At 38.3% G+C, this 24,151-nt stretch overlaps 1 pseudogene; it reads right to left on the bottom strand.

Annotated features, from left to right (window-relative positions):
* Window positions 1-21,489: 21,489 nt before the first annotated feature.
* Window positions 21,490-22,528, bottom strand: LOC114216763 (poly(A) polymerase alpha pseudogene; annotated as a pseudogene).
* Window positions 22,529-24,151: the final 1,623 nt, after the last annotated feature.

The following is a 24,151-nucleotide window of genomic DNA, read 5'->3' as shown; positions in this document are numbered from 1 at the left end:
GAGACTGTCTTTTTTCCACTGGGCATTCTTTCCTGCTTTGTCAAAGATGAGTTGACCATAGAGTTGAGGGTCCATTTCTGGGCTCTCTATTCAGTTCCATTGATCTATGTGTCTGTTTTTGTGCCAGTACCATACTGTCTTGATGATGACAGCTTTGTAATAGAGTTTAAAGTCCGGAATTTTGATGCCACTAGCTTTGCTTTTCTTTTTCAGCATTCCTCTGGCTATTCGGGGTCTTTTCTGGTTCCATACAAATTTTAGGATTATTTGTTCCATTTCCTTGAAAAAAGTTGATGGTATTTTGATAGGGATTGCATTAAATGTGTAGATTGCTCTAGGTAGCATTGACATTTTCACAATATTTGTTCATCCAATCCATGAGCATGGAATGTTTTTCCATTTCGTTGTGTCTTCTTCAATTTCTTTCATGAGTATTTTATAGTCTTCTGAGGACAGATTCTTTTTCTCTTTGGTTAGATTTATTCCTAGGTATCTTCTGGTTTTGGGTGCAATTGTAAATGGGATCGACTCCTTAATTTCTCTTTCTTCTGACTTGTTGGTGTATGGGAATGCCACTGATTTCTGTGCATTGAAATTATATTCTGCCACTTTACTGAATTCCTGTATGAGTTCTAGCAGTTTTGGGGTGGAGTCTTTCGGGTTTTCCACATAAAGTAGCATATCATCTGCAAACAGTGAGAGTTTGACTACTTCTTTGCTGATTCGGATGCCCTTTATTTCTTTTTGTTGTCTGATTGCTGTGGCTAGGACTTCTAATACTATGTTGAATAGCAATGGTGATAGTGGACATCCCTGCCATGTTCCTGACCTTTGGGGGAAAGCTCTCAGTTTTTCCCCAGTGAGAATGATACTTGCTGTGGGTTTTTCATAGATGGCTTTTATGATATTGAGGTATGTACCCTCTATCCCTATACTCTGAAGAGTTTTGATCAAGAAAGGATGCTGTACTTTGTCAAATGCTTTTTCTGCATCTATTGAGAAGGTCATATGGTTCTTGTTCTTTCTTTTATTAATGTGTTGTATCACATTGATTGATTTGCGGATGTTGAACCAAACTTGCATCCCAGGGATAAATCCCACTTGGTCGTGGTGAAGAATCCTTTTAATGTACTGTTGGATCCTATTGGCTAGTATTTTGGTGAGAATTTTTGCATCCATGTTCATCAAGGATATTGGTCTGTAATTCTTTTTGATGGGGTCTTTGTCTGGTTTGGGGATCAAGGTAATGGTGGCCTCATAAAATGAGTTTGGAAGTTTCCCTTCCATTTCTATTTTATGGAACAGTTTCAGAAGAACAGGTATTAATTCTTCTTTCAATGCTTGGTAGAATTCCCCTGGGAAGCCATCTACCCTGGGCTTTTGTTTTTTGGGAGATTTTTGATAACTGCTTCAATTTCCTTGGTGGTTATTGGTCTGTTCAGGTTTTCTATTTCTTCCTGGTTCAGTTTTGGTAGTTGATACATCTCTAGGAATGCATCCATTTCTTCCAGATTATCTAGTTTGCTGGCATAGAGTTGCTCCTAATATGTTCTTATAATTGTTTGTATTTCTTTGGTGTTGGTTGTGATCTCTCCTCTTTCCTTCATGATTTTGTTGATTTGGGTCATTTCTCATTTCTTTTTGATAAGTCTGGCCAGGGATTTATCAATCTTGTTAATTCTTTCAAAGAACCATATCCTAGTTTCATTGATCTGTTCTACTGTTCTTTTGGTTTCTATTTCATTGATTTCTGCTCTGATCTTGATTATTTCTCTTCTCCTGTTGCATTTAGGCTTTATTTGCTGTTCTTTCTCCAGCTCCTTTAGGTGTAGGGTTAGGTTGTATATTTGAGACCTTTCTTGTTTCTTGAGAAAGGCTTGTATTGCTATGTACTTTCCTCTTAGGACTGCCTTTGCTGTATCCCAGAGATTTTGAACAGTTGTGTTTTCATTTTCATTTGTTTCCATGAATTTTTTTAATTCTTCTTTAATTTCCTGGTTGACCCATTCATTCTTTAGTAGGATGCTCTTTAGCCTCCATGTATTTGAGTTCTTTCCAATTTTTCTCTTGTGATTGAGTTCTAGTTTCAAAGCATTCTGGTCTGAAAATATGTAGGGAATGATCCCAATCTTTTGGTACCAGTTGAGACCTGATTTGTGACCTAGGATGTGATCTATTCTGGAGAATGTTCCATGTTCACTAGAGAAGAATGTGTATTCTGTTGTTTTGGGATGGAATGTTCTGAATATATCTGTGAAGTCCATTTGGTCCAGTGTGTCATTTAAAGTCTTTATTTCCTTGTTGATCTTTTGCTTAGATGATCTGTCCATTTCAGTGAGGGAGTTGTTAAAATCCCCCACTATTATTGTATTGTTGTCGATGTGTTTCTTCGCTTTTGTTATTAATTGGCTTATATAATTGGCTGCTCCCATGTTAGGGGCATAGATATTTACAGTTGTTAGATATTCTTGTTGGATAGACCCTTTAAGTAGGATATAGTGTCCTTCTTCATCTCTTATTACAGTCTTTGGTTTAAAATCTAATTTGTCTGATATAAGGATTGCCACCCCAGCTTTCTTTTGGTGTCCATTAGCATGGTTAATGGTTTTCCACCCCTCACTTTCAATGTGGGGTGTCTTTGGGTCTAAAATGAGTCTCTTGCAGACAGCATATCGATGGGTCTTTTTTTTTTAATCCAATCTGATACCCTGTTTCTTTTGATTGGAGCATTTAGCCCATTTACATTCAGGGTAACTATTGAAAGGTATGAATTTAGTGCCATTGTATTGCCTGTAAGGTGACTGTTACTGTATACTGTCTGTGTTCCTTTCTGGTCTATGCTGCTTTTAGGCTCTCTCTTTGCTTAGAGGACCCCTTTCAATATTTCCTGTAGGGCTGGTTTCATGTTTGCAAATTCCTTTAGTTTTTGTTTGTCCTGGAAGGTTTTGATCTCTCCTTCTATTTTCAATGAGAGCGTAGCTGGATATAGTATTCTTGGCTGCATATTTTTCTCGTTTAGTGCTCTGAAGATATCATGCCAGTCCTTTCTGGCCTGCCAGGTCTCTATGGATAGGTCTGTTGCCAATCTAATGTTTCTACCATTATAGGTTACAGATCTCTTCTCCCGAGCTGCTTTCAGGATTTTCTCTTTGTCTCTGAGACTCGTAAGTTTTACTATTAGATGTTGGGGTGTTGACCTATTTTTGTTGATTTTGAGGGGGGTTCTCTGTGCCTCCTGGATTTTGATGCCTGTTTCCTTCCCCAAATTAAGGAAGTTCTCTGCTGTAATTTGCTCCAATATACCTTCTGCCCCTCTCTCTCTTTCTTCTTCTTCTGGGATCCCAATTATTCTAATATTGTTTCATCTTACAGTATCACTTATCTCTCAAATTCTGCCCTCGTGATCCAGTAGTTGTTTCTCTCTCTTTTTCTCAGCTTCTTTATTTTCCATCATTTGGTCTTCTATATCACTAATTCTCTCTTCTGCCTCATTTATCCTAGCAGTTAGAGCCTCCATTTTTGGTTGCACCTCATTAATAGCCTTTTTGATTTCAACTTGGTTAGATTTTAGTTCTTTTATTTCTCTAGAAGGGTTTCTCTAATATCTTCCATGCTTTTTTCAAGCCCAGCTAGTATCTTTAAAATCGTCATTCTGAACTCTAGTTCTGACATCTTACTAATGTCCGTATTGATTAGGTCCCTGGGAGTCAGTACTGCCTCTTGTTCTTTTTTTTTGAGGTGATTTTTTTCTGTCTTGTCATTTTGTCCAGAGGAGAATAGATGAATGAGAGAACAAAATGCTAACAGGGTAACAATGACCCCAGAAAACTATACACTAAACAAATCAGAAGAGACTTGAAACTGGGGGAAAAGAAGGGGGAAGAAAGAAAAAAGAAAAAGATAAAGATAAAAAAAGAATATGATCAAATATGATCAGGCTGGTGAATAGATCAGTGCCACACACTAGATTTTGGGCCTATTTTGGTGTGTTAGAAGAACCTGCCTCCCAAAATTTTAAAGAAAGAAAAGCTTATATATGTACAAAAATAAGGGTAAATACAATGAAAGGATGGAATATGACTGTAAAGATGAAAATTATAAAGGATTTTATAAAAGGAATTGATAAGAAGTTGGTTGAAAAAAGAAAGAAGAGGATTTAAAAATAAAGGGAGAGAATGTGATCACGCAGGAGACTAGAACAAAGCCATACACTAGAGATTCAGGGTATATTTTGGTCTCTTAGAAGAAACTGTATCCCGAAATTTTAAGGAGAGAACAACTTTTATATATATATATATGTATATATATATATATATACATATATATATATATACCAAATATTGGGTTAACTACTATGAAGGGATAGAATATGACTTTAAAAATGAAAAATAAAAAAGATTTTTTTAAAAAGGGATTGATAAGATGTTGGTTGAAAAAGGGAAAAAGAAAAATTAAAAAAAAGAAAATTAAAAAAACTAACTTTGAAAGACTAAAGAATCATGGGAAAAAAGCCATGAATTCTATGTGTAGTATTCCCCTAGTGCTCGAGCTCTGCCGTTCTCATTGATTGGTAAACTTGGACTTGGGTGGCTGTTCTTGCTGACCTTCTGGGGGAGGGGCCTGTTGCCGTGGTTTCCAAATGTCTTTGCTGGAGGCGGAATTGCCCCGCCCTTGCCTGGTCTGGGCTAAGTAATCTGCTCGGGTTTGCTCTCCCAGTCTCCGCCCCAGAGGAGCCGAGAACTCGGGGCCCCACTCAGTGCGCCCCCAGAGAAAAGCCGTCAATCACTCCCGTCTCCCCGGCCGCACTCCGTGGTCACCCGGCCTGTGACCGATCTTTTCTATCTCTGGCACCCGACTCGGTATGGAGTCTCCAAACCCAGCAGATCCCTGTGGTGCGCTCCCGCACCGCTCCTCCTGGGGGAGGAAGGGGAGTCTCCCCAAAACTGCGGCTTGTTGGGTCCCTGCTGGAGGAGCAGTGGCCCGACTGTGCCGCAGATCACGGTTTATGGCCACCCCGAGCTGAGAGCCCGCGCCTCAGCTCTGTCTCAGCAGCCGGCTTCCCCGCTCCAATCCCTGGGAGCTCTGCCGCACTCAGGCACACCCAGTCTTTCTGTGACCCCGAGGGTCCTGAGACCACACTGTCCCACAAAGGTTCCACTCCCCGCTTAGCCACTGGAGCGACGTCCCTCAACAGGGCCGACTTCTAAAAGTTCCGATTTTGTGCTCTGCTGCTCTATCACTTGCCGGTAGCGGCCAACGGAGGCTCCCTCCCCTGCCATCTAACTTCCCGAATATCGCCTGGGATTCACTTCTCTGAACGTCCTACCTTCCAGAAAGTGGTTGCTTTTCTGTGCAGAGAGTTGTGCTATTCTTTTCTTCGATCTCCTCTTGAGTTTGTAGGTGTTCAGAATGGTTTCATCCCTATCCAGCTGAATTCCTGGGACCAGACAAAATTTAGGTCTCCTACTCCGCCATCTTGCTCCTCCCTCCAGGAGAGACTATTATACACATTAGATAACCCTTGCTTTCTTAGCTTGCAGTCTAATACAGGAGGTTGCCTTTCACTAAATAATCACACAAATAAATGTACAATTGCAAACTTTCTTGGGCACAATAAAAGAAATACACCCAAGGTTATAAAAGACTATAACAGGAGGGGCTCACTTAGTACTTGTTCCCATTAAGGTTTCCCTAAGAGGGAACATTTACCCTGTAATTTGGAAGAAAAGTACCAGTTAACTAGGTGACAGAAAGGAACAACATGGTCGAAGTCTCTGAATAGGAAGGAAGATGGCCTAGCATTTAAGCAACTAAATGAATGCCAGCGTGGGTGGTTCGTGTGGATTAAGTGGGAGAAGCTATGGCATGGGATTCTTTTAAAACAATACTTGTTGCAGGATCTGAGGTCTGGGGCTTCTCTCATGCTATCTTGTTTGCTTGAAAAGAAGGTTATGATTGCAACATTATTGAAATTTGCATTAAATAAACACTGATTGCCAGAAAAAAAAAATTGGGTGCCATTAGTTCGTGGTATTCCATACCTCAAAGGTGAGACAACAGACACTCCTCATTAAAATTTTATGCTGAAAACAACTTGGACATTTCTTTCTCCATTTTACCTGGAAGATCTGGCATAGTCAATATTATGGATTAGTGCAGAGTTTCTGTGTGTACATGGGCATTTGTGTATATGTGTGTATATATGTTTATAGATGTGCGTGCTTATTTTTTAATGTATGTATTTATGAATGCCTGTGTGTCTGTATGCCTATTTATGAATGTGTGTGTGTGTGTGTGTGTGTGTGTGTGTGTGTGTGTGTGTGTGTAGAAAAGGCACTAGATAGAGGCTTGGCTCTGTCCCTGCTGTGGGGCCAGGCCTAGGCAAACATGTATAGTTATTTTCAGAATCCATTATTATAAAGGGATTTTCCTCTAAGATTGTCAAAACGTTATATTAGGACAAATGGAACATTTACCAAGATCTTCAAAATTTATTGCAAACATCAGCATCAGTCCTTTCTGGCTCCTTCTCTCTGGACTCCCAAAAGAACATTTTAGGCCTGTCCATCTTTCTGCCAAAAGTCAAGTTCCAAGAGCAGAGACAAGTCACGGTTTGAACAGAAAACAAACTATGGACTGACCCTTTGAGGACCGACCCTCAAAGAAATTTCTTCATTTCTTCTCTCCAAGAAATCCATTTATAAACAAAATCTTCCTTATAGAAAATATCTGCAGTGTTTGCCTCCAGGTTCCTTATGCAGTAGGATGTCCAGAGCACAGTCTGATGGATGTAGTGTGAGATTCAGCAGAAAGAAAGACTTGAGAGGACAATTCTAGGCAACACCTTTACAGATACTTTACAAACCCCCAACTTAATCACATAGTGGACATGTTTTGAGAAAATATTTCCAGCTATTATATGTTATGAAGTAGAAGGAAATATCAGAAGCTATACGTTCTCTTATGTATGTTATATTTTTGAGTCATCTAAGATGACTATGTTTGTTATATAGGTAAATATGAAAATAAGTACATGAAATATTAAAATAACAGTTTGAATAGAAAAGGAGCAATGCTGCCTGGCAGGAGAATATTAATTGATAAATGAATCCTAGCAATCAGTCATGTTAATTCAGAGAAGAAAAGTATTTTTCCAGCTATAGAAAGCAGTGTCATTATTGAGAACAGACAGAAACTGAATTTAACAAACGGAAGGGATTTATTAATCAGGATTACACATGGCTGCTAGCTCAAGAAAACCCTCTGAACAGTGGCTTTCACACACAAAGTCTAGGAATAGGCAATCCATGGTATTAGGGAGCTCCATAGTCTTTTTTTTAAAGACATTCTCTCTCTCTCTCTCTCTTTAGAGATTTTATTTATTTATCAGAGAGAGAGCACAAGCAGGGAGAACGGCAGGCAGAGGGAGAAGCAGGCTTCCTGCTGAGCAAGGAGCCTAATGCGGGGCTTGATCCCAGGACCCTGATCATGACCTGAGCCGAAGGCAGACGCTTAACTGACTGAGCCACCTAAACATCCCAGAAGGCTCCGTATTCTTTTCAAGCACCCACGCTCCTTTGATTTTCCTGTCTTACCATATGTGGTGTGTATGGACTTTCACCCTCATGGTCACAAGGTGGCTGTTCCACTTCCACTCATCATGTCTCCCCATTTTCCAGGTAGGAAGACAGGAAAAATATAAAAGAACAGGAAAATGTTCATGATCATTTGCATTTTTATTTTTTGATGATAACCTTCCTCAAGGACTTTGGTGTGGGACTTGTCACATGGCCTCCCCTAGTTGCAAGAGTGGCTGGGAAGTCAAGTATTTTCCTGTCTAGATTTAATAGTAGAGGAAAGTGAAGAATAGGGAGTTGATAAAGTTGTTGAGTGAGCCAACGTATAACATCTGCCTCAAGAGTAACTGATCCTAGCACAGTCTGTAAGTCTGAACTGCAGAGGAGAAAAGGCCAGGGTATATTGTAGGGGGCAGCAACTAAACCTTATTGGTTGAAACATAGGAAACACTAAAAGAGTAGTGAGGGAAAATACTACAAAGATGGTTGGCGCCTGTGCTAGGGTGAATAGTGTCCCCTCAAAACTCATGACTACCTTGGGGCTCCTGGGTGGCTCAATCAGTTGAGCATCTGCCTTCGGCTCAGGTCATGATCCCAGAGTCCCGGGATCGAGCCCTGCGTCAGGCTCCCTGCTCAGTGGGGAGCTTGCTTCTCCCTCTCCTCCCCACTCATGTGCTATCAAATAAATAAAATCTTTAAAAAAACTTCATGACCACCTAGAACCTCAGCGTGTGACCTCAGGGCATGGCCCCGCTGACACTTTGAGTTTGGACTTTGAGCATCTAGAATTGTGAGAGAATAAATTTCTGTTGTTTTAAGGCATTCAGTTTATGGTACTTTGTTATGGCAACCCTAGGAAACTAATATAGGGCCCTATTGTGAAGGGGGGAGTTCATGGAATTTCAGATTTAGAATTGAGTCATTATACGGTCAACCGGTATCTCAAAGTGTTCTTAAGTGTCTTAAAAGGTGTTGGAAGATGTTCTGCAACAAATGATTTTGATGGAGCAATAGATTTTTTTTCTTTTATTATGTTATGTTAATCACCATACATTACATCATTAGTTTTTGATGTAGTGTTCCATGAATCCTTGTTTGCGTATAACACCCAGGGCTCCATGCAGTACGTGCCCTCCTTAATACCCATCACCGGGCTAACCCATCCTCCCACCCCCTCCCCCCTAGAACCCTCAGTTTGTTTCTCAGAGTCCACAGTCTCTCATGGTTCGTCTCCCACTCTGATCTCCCCCCTTTAATTTTTGTCTTCCTACTATCTTTTTTTTTAACATATAATGTATTATTTGTTTCAGAGGTACAGGTCTGTGATTCAACAGTCTTGCACAATTCACGACGGATGGAGCCATAAATTTGAGAAGTGCTTCCTATCTTAGCTCTAACCTGGAAATTCACCCTGCGTTTTTGGGACATCAAAGGTTATGAGAAGTAGAGAAATTGACTTTACTCTGTTCACCTTCTATTTTCCATGTATAATTGATCACATGTTCCTTTTTTTTTTTTTTTCCATCAGACACCATGTAACATGTCCAGGGACGTATGTGTTCTGAGGATCTTGGGGGAGAAATGCTAATGTAAAGAAGGACAAGTCCCTGAAGGGGTGGTATGACCAGTGTTAATTTAGGACAAGGAATCCCGTGTAAGATAATGTGGAGAGGAAAGGAGCAGGACGCAGGGAGAGCAAGTCTGAGCAGGGAGGGTGCTGGTGACGAGAGAAGATTAGGGGCAGGGCGCCTGGGTGGCTCAGTCGGTTGGGCGTCTGTCTTCGGCTCGGGTCATGATCCCCGGGCCCTGGGGTCAAGTCCCGCATCAGGGCTCCCTGCTCAGCGGGGGGTCTGCTTCTCCCTCTCCATCTGCTGCTCCCCCTGCTTGTGCTCTCTCTCTCTTTCTGTCAAATAAACAAATAAAATCTTTTTTAAAAAAATTAGTGGTGCAGAGATAACCAAGTGGGAACACACAAGGTGTGAAGACATTAGCTGGACAACTCTCTCCTATTTACCAAACAACTACAGCATTAAATAGATCTTTTTATATGTGAAATTTCTTTTGTGAAATTATGGACTGATGTTCACTGTAGCCCTGTAGGAGTTTCATGATTATTTTATTTTTTAATTTTGGTTTGTTTATTTTACTGGTTATCTGTAAAATATATTTTTCTATTTTACCTGAATGTGATATTCCTTTTTAAAAAATTTTATTTATTTATTTAAAAGAGAGAGAGAGCAGGGGGAGGGGTAGAGGGAGAGCGAATCTCCAGCAGACTCTCCACTGAGCACAGAGCCCAAGGAGGGGCTCGATCTCATGACCCTGAGATCATGACCTGAGCAGAAACCAAGAGTCAGATGCTCGACCAACTGAGCCAACCAGGCGACGCAGGTGGCATTCATTTGTAAGCAAGGTCTAGTATCGGTAAATTAACTTAAAAGGTTTACCTAAAAACATCTGTCATTAATTGTTTGTACTGTATCCCTTAACATCTATCTAAAATTAATATCAGAATATTCTAGGCTTTGATGACAGGTAATTCTCTGAAACTTTCTGCTGCCACAGCACCTAACAATTCTATGCTATGGTGCTTACTCCAGGTTGAGTGCTGTAGATTTGTTCTATTCCTACTTGAGGGAACAACTGAATAAGAAATGGCAGTTGCATTTTAAACTGAGGTAACATTTAGAAATGATTTAAGAAACTTGATTAATGACAACACAGACTTTTAAGATTCAATCATTAGGAGGCTTGTTTTTACCTTTTCCATGTTTGAAGCAAGTTCTAAGTAATGTTCCATCAACCTGTTATAAAGCATTTATAAATGGCATTGCATAGAATTATTTACATGTCTCTTGAACATGATAAAACACTTCTTATAATATATTATTATGGAAAAGGCAGTGCTATTAATCATTCATTAAATGTTAATAACATTTGTCAATGTTTATTTCCCTTAAAGTGGCAAGAAAAATAGGTATTTCATATTGAAAAATATCAACTGAAATAAGGATTTTATTTTTTTTCCAGATTTGACTCTAGACTGAAACAGATTTTTACCTTTTAAAAAATTCTAGTTACTGACATTAGTATAAATTAAAAGAACATGTTTGCATGTTTTGTGATACACAATCTACAGTAAAGAAGAGCTCTCTGAGAATATAATACATAAGGAAAAAATTAAAGTTGGATCATGCGCTCTAATTTTATTCTTTATTTTTTTCATGCACTATAATTTTAAAACATCCTTTGTGTTATTTAACAAGGAAAGGGTCTCTAAATACTTATTCACACTCTTATTTAGTGTATTTATGCCATCTTCTGGTGATGATCAGTTAGGTTGGAAATATTCAAATTAATAGGTCCCGATAGTATCAAAATACTTTGGTATTTTCACACCAAGGAGAACCTGGAAGAAAAGTCACATTAAGACCAGACTGAGCAAAAGAGCCTTGTTTTGAACTGTGCTTTGTTGAGTTTAGATCTTCAGGAATATAGAACTATGTATGTTTGGCCTCCTTTTCATGACACATACTTCATGACAGAAGTAAAGACTTCATGGAAATATACTGAGTTTCACAGAGAGGTTTCTCTGTAGAAGTCCTCAAACTGAAAACAGCCAAACTGCACCTTATAAACCAGATGACCTAGGTTCATATTTTCCACTGTGTTTACTTCCCTTTGATTATCCTCCAATTCAGGTCTTTTAAAGCTCTTTTCGAGGGAAAAATCAAGGGGTTGCAAAAACCCTCTTTGAGAAGGGTAGGCATTAAGATTCCTGATTCTCCTTCATCTGGAACAGCTCCATGTTAATTGAATTTTTTTAAAATGTCAAACTGAAACCACTACTTTAGCCTTTAATAAAGTCAATAGTGCTGTGAGATGTCTAGAGATGAGTTTTGTAGCTATTAGGGAGTTTCTCTACTTGTCTCTCTTCCAACCTCCATTTTAACCCCCAACCAAGATGGTGGTCTCTATAGTAACTAGCAAGAAATACAGAGAAAATGAATTTCAGGAAACATTTTGGGGCTTTGAGGTACAATGGTGATTGCCCTCTGGGAAATTCTCATTCCATTACTCTTGGGTGTTTTATTTTAATAGGAAGGTCATAGTTTTCTTCCCTAACTTAATTGTTCTTCTAAGAGTTGCAGACATGGCTGGCAAAATAATTTGGAAGTATGGAGAGGTGAAGTGAAGTTTACAGTACATTCGTTCTGGATTAATATAACTGTAAATTTATTTCCTCAAGGTAGATATTTATGATTTGGAAAGGCCGTCATTAACACACCTTCAGATAGGCACGGAACCAACTGATTGGTGAAATATGTATGAAATTTTAAAGTATCTATAAGCAAAAGGTCTGCTTGATTACTATATGGTATAATAAATACCTCAGTTCTTGGTTTAACATTATTTAATTTTGTAATATTTTTTATAAAGATAGATATATTTGAGGATATGATTTTATTCAAATAAAAACATCCAAAATAATATATTTTTATTATGAAAAATTTAAGCATTGTTACTGAGTGCTTACTAATTTCTAGGCAATACACTAGGTACTTTATATACATTATCCCATTTAATTATTTTTTTAAAGATTTTATTTATTTATTTATTTGACAGAGAGAGCGAGAAAGAGAGAGATAGAGCACAGGCAGGGGGAGGGGGAGAAGCAGGCTTCCCGCCAAGCAGGGAGCCCGATGTGGGGCTCGATCCCAGGACCCTGGGATCACGACCCAAGCTGAAGGCAGACGCTTAACTGACTGAGCCACCCAGGTGCCCCTATTGCATTTAATTCTTAAAACAATCCTCATTACCTATTATTATATTCACTGTAGGAGTTACATAGATTTGTCAGAGTAAGGATCTATCAATTCTATAGATATGACCATTGATTTTTGATGATAACCAAAGTAATGTAACAACACATATTTGACCACTATCAGGTAATTTGCAATATCTTGGCCCATTAGTAGAGAGTTTTTTTTTTCCTCAGTAGGCATAATGAGATATTTTCCTATTGTATTATAAATAAATCTTCCATAAAATATGAATGCTATGTATTAGAAATGAAGAACAAAAACATAAAATGAACAACTTAAAACACCAAAGTAATCCCATTTTAATTGATCAGACTAATATTTTATAATGTCGTTGCTCATACCAATCACTGTTCTCATTTTACATTTGGATGTATACCTTCTAAGTATTAATATATAAATATATATTGGTAGCTACATAGAATATGTATAGATTTTAACTAGATCACATTAGTTTTATCACATGATATGCTTTTAAAAGTTAACTTTTCATATATACTGAGAAATTATGTGAAGCCATAATTTCTAGTGATTGTATTCTATCATATTAATTAAATTATCTGTTTTTGAATATTTATTTTCTGACATAGTACTTGATTTCTGCAACCTTAATTTGCAACCTAAATCCTGTGCTCATAATAAATCTAAAATTTTATATCTGTACAGTGCTGTATGTAATGCTCCATGTGTGTATGTTTTCCGATGTAAAAGATGGTGATTGAATCATATCTATATTATCTAGGGTAGTATAATTTTATTTGAAATGGAATATGATAAACAGTTTATATCATATGTCTTGTTGACTAATCTTTTTTTTAAGATTTTGTTTATTTATTTGAGCGAGAGAGAATGAGAGATAGAGAGCACGAGAGGGAAGAGGGTCAGGGAGAAGCAGACTCCCCACTGAGCAGGGAGCCCGATGTGGGACTCGATGTGGGACTCGATCCCGGGACTCCAGGATCATGACCTGAGCCGAAGGCAGTCGCTTAACCAACTGAGCCAGCCAGGCACCCGACTTGTTGACTAATCTTAATGGCAAAGTGATCATGGCTTTGAGGTTAAAAATTGTCCTTAGGACTTCAGTTTAATAAGTTAGAGAAGAAGAGAAATGATGAAAGGAAATTATTACCTATCATAAACCAACTCAAACACTCTATAATTCCTCCTTAGTCTTTTGATACATAGCTAAACATATTTCTGCTGATCCAGAATACTTTCTGAATGATGACAAACATATTCAGGTGCTAGTAAGTCTACTTTTATAATGAAGTTTCTTATTTTCATATTGAGTTAGTCCTTTAGTATTTTTGAGCACTTTTTTTTTTTAGCAGAGTAGATATGTGAGGGACCGAATAACCAGAAGTGAGTGCCAACCATCTGTTATGCAGTAATAGTTTTAAGGTATTCAGTGATGCCTTATTTAATGGTTTCTAAGTTTGCTTTTTTTGTTTTAGGAAGAAGCTTCGTTACTGACAGAGATATATTGTCATGAGAAAAGAATGGGAAAAGGTGATATTCTGCTTGAGAATGCTTTCACATACACCCGATCATGTGACACTGTTTACTGCACACCCACTAAAGCCAACTTTAGAGAGAACTGCTAAAGCAAGATGAGGAAGTCAAAACTAGTATAAGCCCCATAGCCAATGGTAAGTTGACTCCAGATCCTCCTTTTCTGGTCTGTCAAAAGCACTGACTCGTGTGGAATACTCAAAGCCTAGGTGTGCTATACAGTGTGTGCAGGTAGCCAAAATCAATGAATAGAAATTACTTAACTTTCAGAAGGTTCCATGCGCAGTAATTAAAATCCTGAGATTGAACAGTAATTCTACAGGCATTATAAGAGTAGTGATAATGACCAAAGTACAAATTAGGATAATATGGTTTCAAGTAGAGGGAAATAAAATTGAATGATTTAGACGAGGCTAAGTTAAGAAAAGTCTCAAAAATTGGATGGAGGGGCACCTGGGTGGCTCAGTTGGTTAAGCATCTTACTCTTGATTTCGGGTCAGGTCATGATCTCACGGTTGTGAGATCAAGCCCCGTGTTGGGCTCCACGGACAGCTTAAGATTCTCTTTCTCTCTCTCCCTCTGCCCTTCCACTCCCCCCTCTCTTTCTCTCCCTCTCTCTCTCTCAAAAAAAAAAAAAATTGGATGGAAAAATCTAGAAGTGATGCGGCAAACAAAAGGAAGACCTTTAATTTGGCACAGTGAAAATATTTTAGGAAGGATTAATCAAGGATAATAATTTTATATATTTTTTAAGATTTGATTTCTATGACAGAGAGAGAGAGACACAGTGAGAGAGGGAACACAAGCAGGGGGAGTGGGAGAGGGAGAAGCAGGCTTCCCGCTGAGCAGGGAGCCTGATGTGGGACTTAATCCCAGGACCCTGGGATCATGACCTGAGCCGAAGGCAGATGCTTAACGACTGAGCCATCCAGGTGCCCCAATTATTTTATCTTTTAGTTGTTAGAAACCAAATGAAATATTGAATTACATAATGAATTAAGAACATCTTATATAATCAAGTAAGTTCACTTAATAGATCATAGAAGCAGCCTATATAGAGTGTTTGATATTCAGTGGTTGATAGAACGATGAGTTAAATCAGTCTTCAATCAAATAACAGCTTTAAGCACATGAAAATAAGAAATCACAAAGTAACAAATCATTCAAAAGGGGCAGATTAGGAAAAACATGAATTAATAGAGTATAAGCTGTCCTAAAAATTAGGAATCTTATCTAGTTTCTACCACCATCTGAAATAGCTTTTCTTAATTCATTGGGCCTCATGGACCTACCATGGAAAATGAGGGAACTGGAAATCATTATCTCGAAAGTTTCACCTTGCAATATTAGTGTATTTCACCAATTCTAAGATGCACACTTTGCACTTTTTAACTTATCTGAAATCAGGACATGTTTGTATCTTCCAATTGCCATTGTCGGGCTAGCAGTTATGTTGTATTTATTGTTGCCTGCTCACATGCACTCTTGATCGTAGCTTTTAATATCATTTCAGCTGAGTTATGTTACTAAACATGTTGAGTTTCATTGCTTTACAATTTTATCCATAATTACAGTATCATTTGTTTTGGAATATAGAATTACTTAGCCATGAAAATACGGCACTAGGGCACAAATTTAATGCTATTAAAGCAAAGATTTATCATTGGGGGAGTGAACACAATTTCATGGTTTTGTGCAAAGAAATACAAAAATGCTTCATGAGACCTAAGAGAGTCCCATCATGAAGAGACGTAGCTGTTGTAGGTTTTGTTACATTCTTTTGGAATTACCTCATATACTCCAAGCGATGTCACTTGAGACAAGAGAAATTTCCAAATCTCTTGGAAATAGAAAACTTCAAAGCAAAAAAAAAAAAAAAAAGCCAGTATGATCAGATCATGTGTCAGGCAGGACTTTCATTCAAGCAATATATCCTAATTTCATTTGTGATCTATTTCTTCCTTAATTGTTTTAGTGAGCCTTGTAATTCAGGCTGTTTTAGATCTGAAGAAACTCAATTTGTGATTCTAAGCAGCCAAATTGATTTTTCAAAAATCAAGCATTATCTCACATATTTTTTTAAAAAGATTTTATTTATTTGACAGAGAGAGACACAGCAAGAGAGGGAACACAAGCAGGGGGAGTGGGAGAGGAAGCAGGCTTCCTGTTGAGCAGGGAGACTGACGCGGGGCTCAATCCCAGGACCCCGGGATCACGACCTGAGCCGAAGGCAGACGCTTAACCGACTGAGCCACCCAGGCGCCCCTATCTCACATATTTTATTCACAGGTATGATTCCAGATCTCTTATGTAGTTGACTTTTAAGTTATGCAGAGTCTTAAAAAATTGCTTTAAATGCACAACAGATTGGAAAAACAATTCCATTTTTGGGGGAGGAATATAAGGTTTAGTTTCTACTTTACAATGTTTGCATACAACTAGCTATAGAACCAACATTACACCCAATTTTGTACTTGTAATATCACAAGGAACTTACAAGGAAACTCTCAACAAAGGGACTGAACCACTGTAGATCATTTGTTGAGCTGCGCTGACAGCTGGGAATCATTAACAAGAAAGATTTTCTGCCCTTAATTCAGTTGTAATTATCATACACAAAAAGTTACAATCAGAGGCTAAATGTCATCCCTGCATCAACAATCTTGAGAATTTCTATAACTTTCAATCAGTTTTCAGATTCCAAATGAGAAATCCCAGATTACCCAGAGTAGAGGAGACCAGCGTAAAGGAGGTACAGTCCTTACCTACATACACTACACAGAAGGCTTAGACCGCAAAAAACTGCTTTCCGACATATATGTTTTTTAAATAGCCAACTCTGCAACATTTTCCCCAAGAGTTGCTTTTCTGGGCTTTGTGCGTCAGTTATTTTTCTTCATGGGTACAGCAGTGTTTTGCAATTATTGGCCATCTTTTACTCCTGATTTCCCTTGTAGAAGATTGATTAGCACAATCAGTCACTGGAAAGCAATTTTCATCACCAAAGGCAGCTTCTTTTCTCTACTGATTAGCAGCCCTGCTGCAAGTTACTCAGTAGAAATAGATAATCCACAAGAACACTGCCAGACGAACATTCTGATAAGAAACAGAGGGTTGAACCTGAATATTGCTGACAGTATCCCAGGTAGACACATGATCAATGAAGGCTTGCTGCCTCTTGTTTTTGTGATACTCCTCTTTTATTTAGAGAACTGGGCCTTCAGGACTGGTTTTTGTTTTCTCGCTTCCGTATGAATCTGTGCGTCTTTGAAGACACACATCTGCCCGTGATCTGTGTGAAGAGAGGGAGGATGCCTATCACATATCACTATCACAGACTGATGATTTCTTATTTCTGTATGTATTCTGTCAGCCACACTAAATGCAGTTATCTGTCTAAAGGAATAAGTCAAATGAAATTCAAGTGAACCAGATAATTGTTTATTCCTTTAAATGATGTCCTGTTACGTAATAAATATTAGCTCTTCATTTTAGGGAGGAAAAATGTGTGTTGTCAGAAGGAGGAAAGAGGAAGTTCAACAGTTGTATCCTCTGATTCTGGATTACTGGATTTACTGATTCTGGATGTACGTATTAGTAGTAGGCCATAATAGCTGTGTGGCTTTGGGCAAGTGAATTAACATTTCTGAATCTCCATTCTCTCGTCTGTAAAATGAGCGCAACCTTGTTCAGCATTTGAGGTAATGTATAAAAAAAAAAAGCCCAACTCATAGTAACTTCTCAGTAAATGATAGCTTTTTATTACCTGCATCTATATCTGTCTACCTATTTATTTAGGCATCTAGATAGGTAGGAAGATCGAATAACATAGAAGACTAAGTTGGAGCTGTACTTCTCAGTCATTACCTGGAGGTGAAAGAGGTAGAGAATCCTCATCTAAACATTTAACTTGAACAGAGTTTTAGCTCACACGGTTCTGAAATACCAAGTTGCCCAAACAGTGCTGCATCAGATGAAAAAACAATTTGGCCATCCAAATCCAGATGGAGAGCCATTTCATTTTTTAAACTTTAGTCTCTAAAGAAATGGCCATGTATGTTTACATAGACTCTTTCCAAAATTAGATCTAATTTGTGTAATATGTCCCCAATCATAACATCTTCTAGATTTATTTATTTTTTTAAAGATTTATTTATTTGAGAGAGCAAGAATGAGAGAGAGAGAGAGAGAGTACATGAGAGAGGGGAGGGTCAGAGGGAGAAGCAGGCTCCTCACTGAGCTGGGAGCCCAATGCCGGACTCGATCCCAGAACTCTGGGATCATGACCTGAGCCGAAGGCAGTCGCTTAACCAACTGAGCCACCCAGTCGCCCACATCGTCTAGATTTATGAAAATAAATGCCATCCACTGTTGTTTTTGGATCTATTCTTCATAAACTACAGAGTGATCTCCTTAAAATGTCAAGTGGATCATGCTAGCACCTCCCCAGAACTTTTCAAGCATTTCCCGTTATACCGAAAATACTATTTTGAATCCTTTGGGAGCTGACCTTTGCCTTCCTCTGCACACTCTGCGCTCATTGCCGGGCCAACGATCTGTCTATACTACTCCCTCCTGACTTTCTTTCCTTCCTTCCAACACCCAAAGTTCTTACCTTAGGGACTTGGTGCATCTTCCTCTTTGCCCTTTCCATACCTGGCTTCTTCTCATCCTTGAGGCATGCTGTACATGATTACTTTTCAGAGAGGCCTTCCTTGAGTTTTCATTTGAAATTAGGTTCCCTGTACACTTTAACAATAAAATTCACACTTTATACCGCACTCCTCATGGCTCTTCTCTGTGTCTATTTATGTGATAACGTGTTTCCTCAAGACAAGTAAATATGTCTGCATATGGGCTTTATCTGTTTCACTCAACACAGTGTCCTTAGAGCTGAGCACAGTGCCAACATTTCTCAAAACAGATGAATTAATGCTGTCACAACTCTCCTTTAAATAGACAGGACAAATTCAGTCAATGGATCTTTTAAAAAATAAATATATATTTCTCCCCTTCCTAGGGTCTCCTGTCCATATGGCTTTGTTTTGGTATTTTTCTTGTTCAGGTGGTTATAAATGGTTGTTATAGAAATTGATATTAATAATCTCTGAAATGTTTTCTATAATAGAGTAAGAAAATAACGTCATTAGGGGAATATAGTTTAATTGATGAGTAGAGGAATTCAGAAAATGTCAAGAGGCCAGAGTGCTACTTGGGGTTGTGGAATCGGGGAGAAATCTCCTATACCTAGGTGATCAATGGATTCGAAGGATAAGTATATCCAACATGCAATTTAAATTTACTTGATATACCATGCTTATACATTATTCAATAGAATGCTGTTTAAAATCATATCCTATTCACTTTTGACTTGGGGCCTCAAGGAGTAGAGTATGCGTCTCATATTAAGTTTTCCCTTAGGGTAGAGGAAAATGAACAGTCCTGAGACACAAAGTAGAGGATAAGAATTAATTTAAGGCAGACAACCAGAGCTGGAGATTTCCCTCTTCTCTAACACCTCTACCAGGAATTTACAAAAATCCTTGATGGGACATTGGACTATCTCCAACAAGTTGAAACCAATATTATGTAGATTTTTGTGAAGGCTCTAGACTGTGTCTCTAACAAAGAGCTTAGGGTTGTTAAGCTTAAAGGCATCATATAGTTGATCCAGGGCTACAGGTATAACTTCTTAAAAATAAGCTTCAGATATTGATGTTAGTAATATTCTCTAGGAATTATTCAATGATTCAGCTAACACTGTGTCATCTCTGCCATAAAATATCCCATAAGCCCATTAAAACATATGTAAAAAATCACTTTGGTTCTTAATGCTTTACTGTAAATTATTATAACATTTTGTAAACTGTAACTTAAAAAGTAGTATATGTATGCAATGAGATAGACAATAAAATACTTTTGAATTGCACACACACACATATACACTCAATAGATGGAGATAGAGATATACACATATCTATATATGCATATATACAGTATATTTTGTCTATATCAAAATATATCTAGTGGAAATATTACAAATGATTTCCCAAGATAACTTCTAAATGTATAGATAGTAAAACCTATCATTAAACTTATCTAACTATTTAAAATAAAATCTAAATCTCTAGCTCTTTAATGTTTGTTCTAAATTAATAACTCCAAGCTATTATTTTTATGTTCTTAACATTGAAAATATATACTTTTGTCACAGAAAATTAGAAATACTGAGCACAGTTAAATATGTTCACAATCCCAATTCCTTTAATGCTAAACATTTAGCATATTTCATCCCTGAATTTTTCTCTGTAAGCTTGGTATTAGTTGTTGCTCCCTCCTCCCCCCTCCCTCCCTCCCTCCTTCCTTTCTTTCTTTCTTTCTTTCTTTCTTTCTTTCTTTCTTTCTTTCTTTCTTTCTTTCTTTCTTTCTTTCTTTCTTTCTCTTTCTTTTTCTTTCTTCTTTCTTTCTCTTTCTTTTCTTTCTTTCTTTCTTTCTTTCTTTCTTTCTTTCTTTCTTTCTTTCTTTCCTCCAAATTTGTTATCTTTAAAATGTGTTTTTAATGAGGGAATATATCTTCTGTTTACAATATAGTTCCTGAAAAATAAAAGGAGTCTAGATACTTCAAGGCAGAACAAACTCCACTCATGAGATACTACATACATCATTTGAAAGCAACAATCTGATCTCTAGGTTATGAAAACTAGAATTAAAAAGTCACTACACAGAAAATGTCCAACTTTCCTGCTTGGCAAAGCTTGGGTGCAATTACGTGAAATGTTTAATAAGCTGAATTTTCCCCATTGTGTCTACAAAATGACAATACTGAAATCTGTGCCTGGCAGTTTCGATCTAAATCCATAGCTACACAAAATACCAGATACTGCATTACACCTGTTAGTATGACAATATTTTCTTAGGGAGTGGGAGGGAAGACAAAGTGACTACTGAGAACTAAAATGTGGGAAGAAGAAATAGTGTCTACTAGATAGCATAAATTAGCGGGGAAAAGAAAGTCTCAGTGCATCTCCTAAGGGTGTTAAGACTATACACCAACTTTGGAACATTAATTTAGAAAGATAGAGGAAGGGGCGCCTGGGTGGCTCAGTTGGTTAAGTGTCTGCCTTTGGCTTAGGTCATGCTCTCAGGTCATGATCTCAGGGTCCTGGGATGGAGCCCTGCATCAGGCTCCCTGCTTGGTGGGGAGCCTGCTTGTCCCTCTCCCTCTGCCCCTCCCCCTGCTCATGCTCGCTCTCTCTCTTTCTCTGTCTGAAATGAATAAATAAAATCTTTAAAAAATTAAAAAAGAGAAAGAGGAAGGGTTTGAATAATTGCAATTTAACATGAGAAGTGCATATATGATAGTATAGAGCTCAATGGAAGATTCATAAAATATGTTTGGAAAAATCTGTTAGTTTTCTTTGTCCAGATTAAGAAAGAGTAACTAGGCTTATCAATATCTGACATCCTTCATATACTGTTGTTAGCAAATTAATAATAGCACTCCTGCCTCTGCACTTACTAATTAGGACTTTTGAACAAATGTGGATTAGCCCAGTGAGGGAGGTCACCAAATAAACCTAAACCTTTTCTTTTTCAGTCATGTTAAACTTGTCCACTCTATTCTCTTTTTTAGCACTTGAAGACAACTGGTTGAGTTGGCAGATACTGTTTATGGATCCCTGAAGTTGTTGACAGGTAAATCTCAATTTTATTGAATCCTTGATAGTAGGAATGGGATTTGCAGGCTGACCGAGGATATTGGAAAGGTCCATACTAGGGGTTTTCTGAGGGGCCAACAGAGAAGCCCCTTAGTTTCTAGTTGAGTTGTAATTTTCTTCATATAAAGTTGTTCATTTATTTCTGTTTTCTCATGTCCACTCAAAACAAGACTGTTAGCTTCTTTACTTGTTTCATTTTCTTCTGTTTTGGTTTTCTTGGGGTGCTCTTCTTTATTTAGTGAGGATGTCCTCTTGACTCCTACTATAGGATTAGCTCATTTTGCTGCTACATTCCTTGAAGGTCTAGGTGGTTGGTTTACAAGACATGTTGAAGAATGAACTCTAGGGACTGTAGGCTTTGGTCATGGAGAAATGGTTGGTTGTGTGGCCCTTTGCGACATGCTTATACTCGATGTACCCCCTCAACTTTCACTGGCATTTACTTGTGGAACAGAAACTTCACTAGCCTGTGTGTTGGTCACGCATGTTGTTGTTACAATTGGAGCAGGACTGTTACTGTCCCAGGAGGTGTCAGAACAAGTTAGTGGACCCATCTTCAGAGCACTAGAAGGTTAAGGCATAGGCATGAAGTTATCACTGTCCACTGAGAAGTAGAGGCTGCAGTCACTCAGACATGTCAATCTGACCACCTTCTGTTGAATGATTTTCCCTTTTCTGAGGCCCATGATTAGGTAGTTGTTGATTTGTTTCGACATGCGCTACAGCAACTTTCACATAAACTTCAAATAGTTTGCTACTTATTGCATGCCTATAAACTGTATCTGTGAAAGACTGAATATCACAGGGGAAAGTAACATTGAAGCTATCAGTTTTTTGTTTTTTTAGACACTAAGTCAGTCACCTCCACTGTGTGAAATTCTTTCGTATTCTTTCTCATTCTCCTTTTAATTCTTACTGTGGATCAGTTTTCTCCTGGCCCCTGGATGAAATTCCTACATGCCCTGTAGTTTTTCCAGTCCCTCCTAAACAATGATAAAAAAAAAATTAATCTCTTTAAAGCACTGACAAGTTCAATTTCATCTCATAATGACTTAACTCCAATCTAGTGTAGTGGTATTTCAACTGCCAAACTTATTTAAAGTTTTCTCCCTCCTAAGCACAGAGCTTCTTGAGTATTGGAAGCCTATAACAGGAAAGGACAGAACTAGTAGTATCTTCTCTTTGTTGTTTGCTGATTACTGTATGGCTGACCCCAGGGCAATGGTGAAAAGGACATGAGCTTAAGTGGCTAGACCAGTTGGAATCTGGTGTTGGGGCACTTCGGTGATAGTAGTTTTCCAATGATGCCTCTTCCCTTCCCAAGGGGTACATTTACAGGGTCCTTAGCAATATTCCTATTGGAGACCCCCCACTGCAACTCCTTGGTGGGAGGAATGCCTTTTGTCTGGCTGGCTATATCCACCTTCACCCTTGGCCTTTAGGCTTTCAGTTATTTATAATTGGGGTCCCTACCTATCTCTAATCAGTCATCTGGGTCCAAGTTAATATTGGTAAAACCCAGATTGGATCCCTTTTTTTCTGAGTTCATATTTGGTCCCCAGGAACCTGCACCTCTGCTCAACCTCTGTTGGAAGAGGAGCTGGCTCCTGGGGCAGTCCTCTCCTCTGCCGGGAGCGAGAGGCCGTGCCAGCCGTAGAGCTTGCCTTTAGTACTAGTAGACAGATGTCAGAGCTGGTCCTCTTGTTCCTCGAGCTCTTGGAAAACATACTTGAAGATTTTCTTATAGATCTCAAAGCTCCTCTCAGTTAAGGTGAGGGAAGGTGGAGCACAGCATGATTAAATATTTCTTGAAATAAATCCTCTCACCACTACACCCCCACCCCCCGCACACTTCCACCAGAGTGGGTAAGGTGAAAAAGAAAATACCAAGTGTTAGTAAATATGGGAAGCTACTGGAACTTTCATACACTACTGGTAGAAGTATAGATTGGTATAGTAACTAGAAAATGCTTTGGCATTATATACTCTAGCTGAACATATCTATTCTCTATGACTTAGCAATTCCACTCTTGAGGCATATATCGAGCAGATATGCATGCATATGTTCAACAAAAGTATGTGCATAGAAGCTTTATGTTCTACATACATACACAACTGCACACACCAATATATCAAAAACACAATATTGAGCAGATGAAGCCAGGCACAAGAGTATATATACTGTATGACACTACATAAAATCCTTGACATAGGTCAAGTTACTCTATGTCATGTTGACAGTCAAGAAGGGTGAGGTGATTGGCTGGAAGAAGCTTGAAGGAAGGATTCGCGGTGCGGGTAATATTCTGTTTCCTGATCTGATGCTAGCATTCTGGGCAAACTGAGTTTCATAAAATTTTATTGAGCTGAACACTTAACAGTACATGCACTTCTCTTTCAGATATAATACTTGAGTAAGAATTATAAAGCAAAACAAAACCAAAACAAGCCAACAAAAATGAAATTAACTGTCTTGACTTTCTAATCTCACCCTTTTCTCTGAACTGCAGATAGGTGGTCC

The sequence above is a fragment of the Eumetopias jubatus genome, unplaced genomic scaffold, assembly GCF_037043125.1.
Source record: "Eumetopias jubatus isolate StellerSeaLion01/CBP00866 unplaced genomic scaffold, mEumJub1_p1.0 scaffold_11, whole genome shotgun sequence".
Lineage (NCBI taxonomy): Eukaryota > Metazoa > Chordata > Mammalia > Carnivora > Otariidae > Eumetopias > Eumetopias jubatus.
Note: the sequence above shows the minus strand (reverse complement) of the source record. Positions and strands in the feature narration are given on the sequence as shown.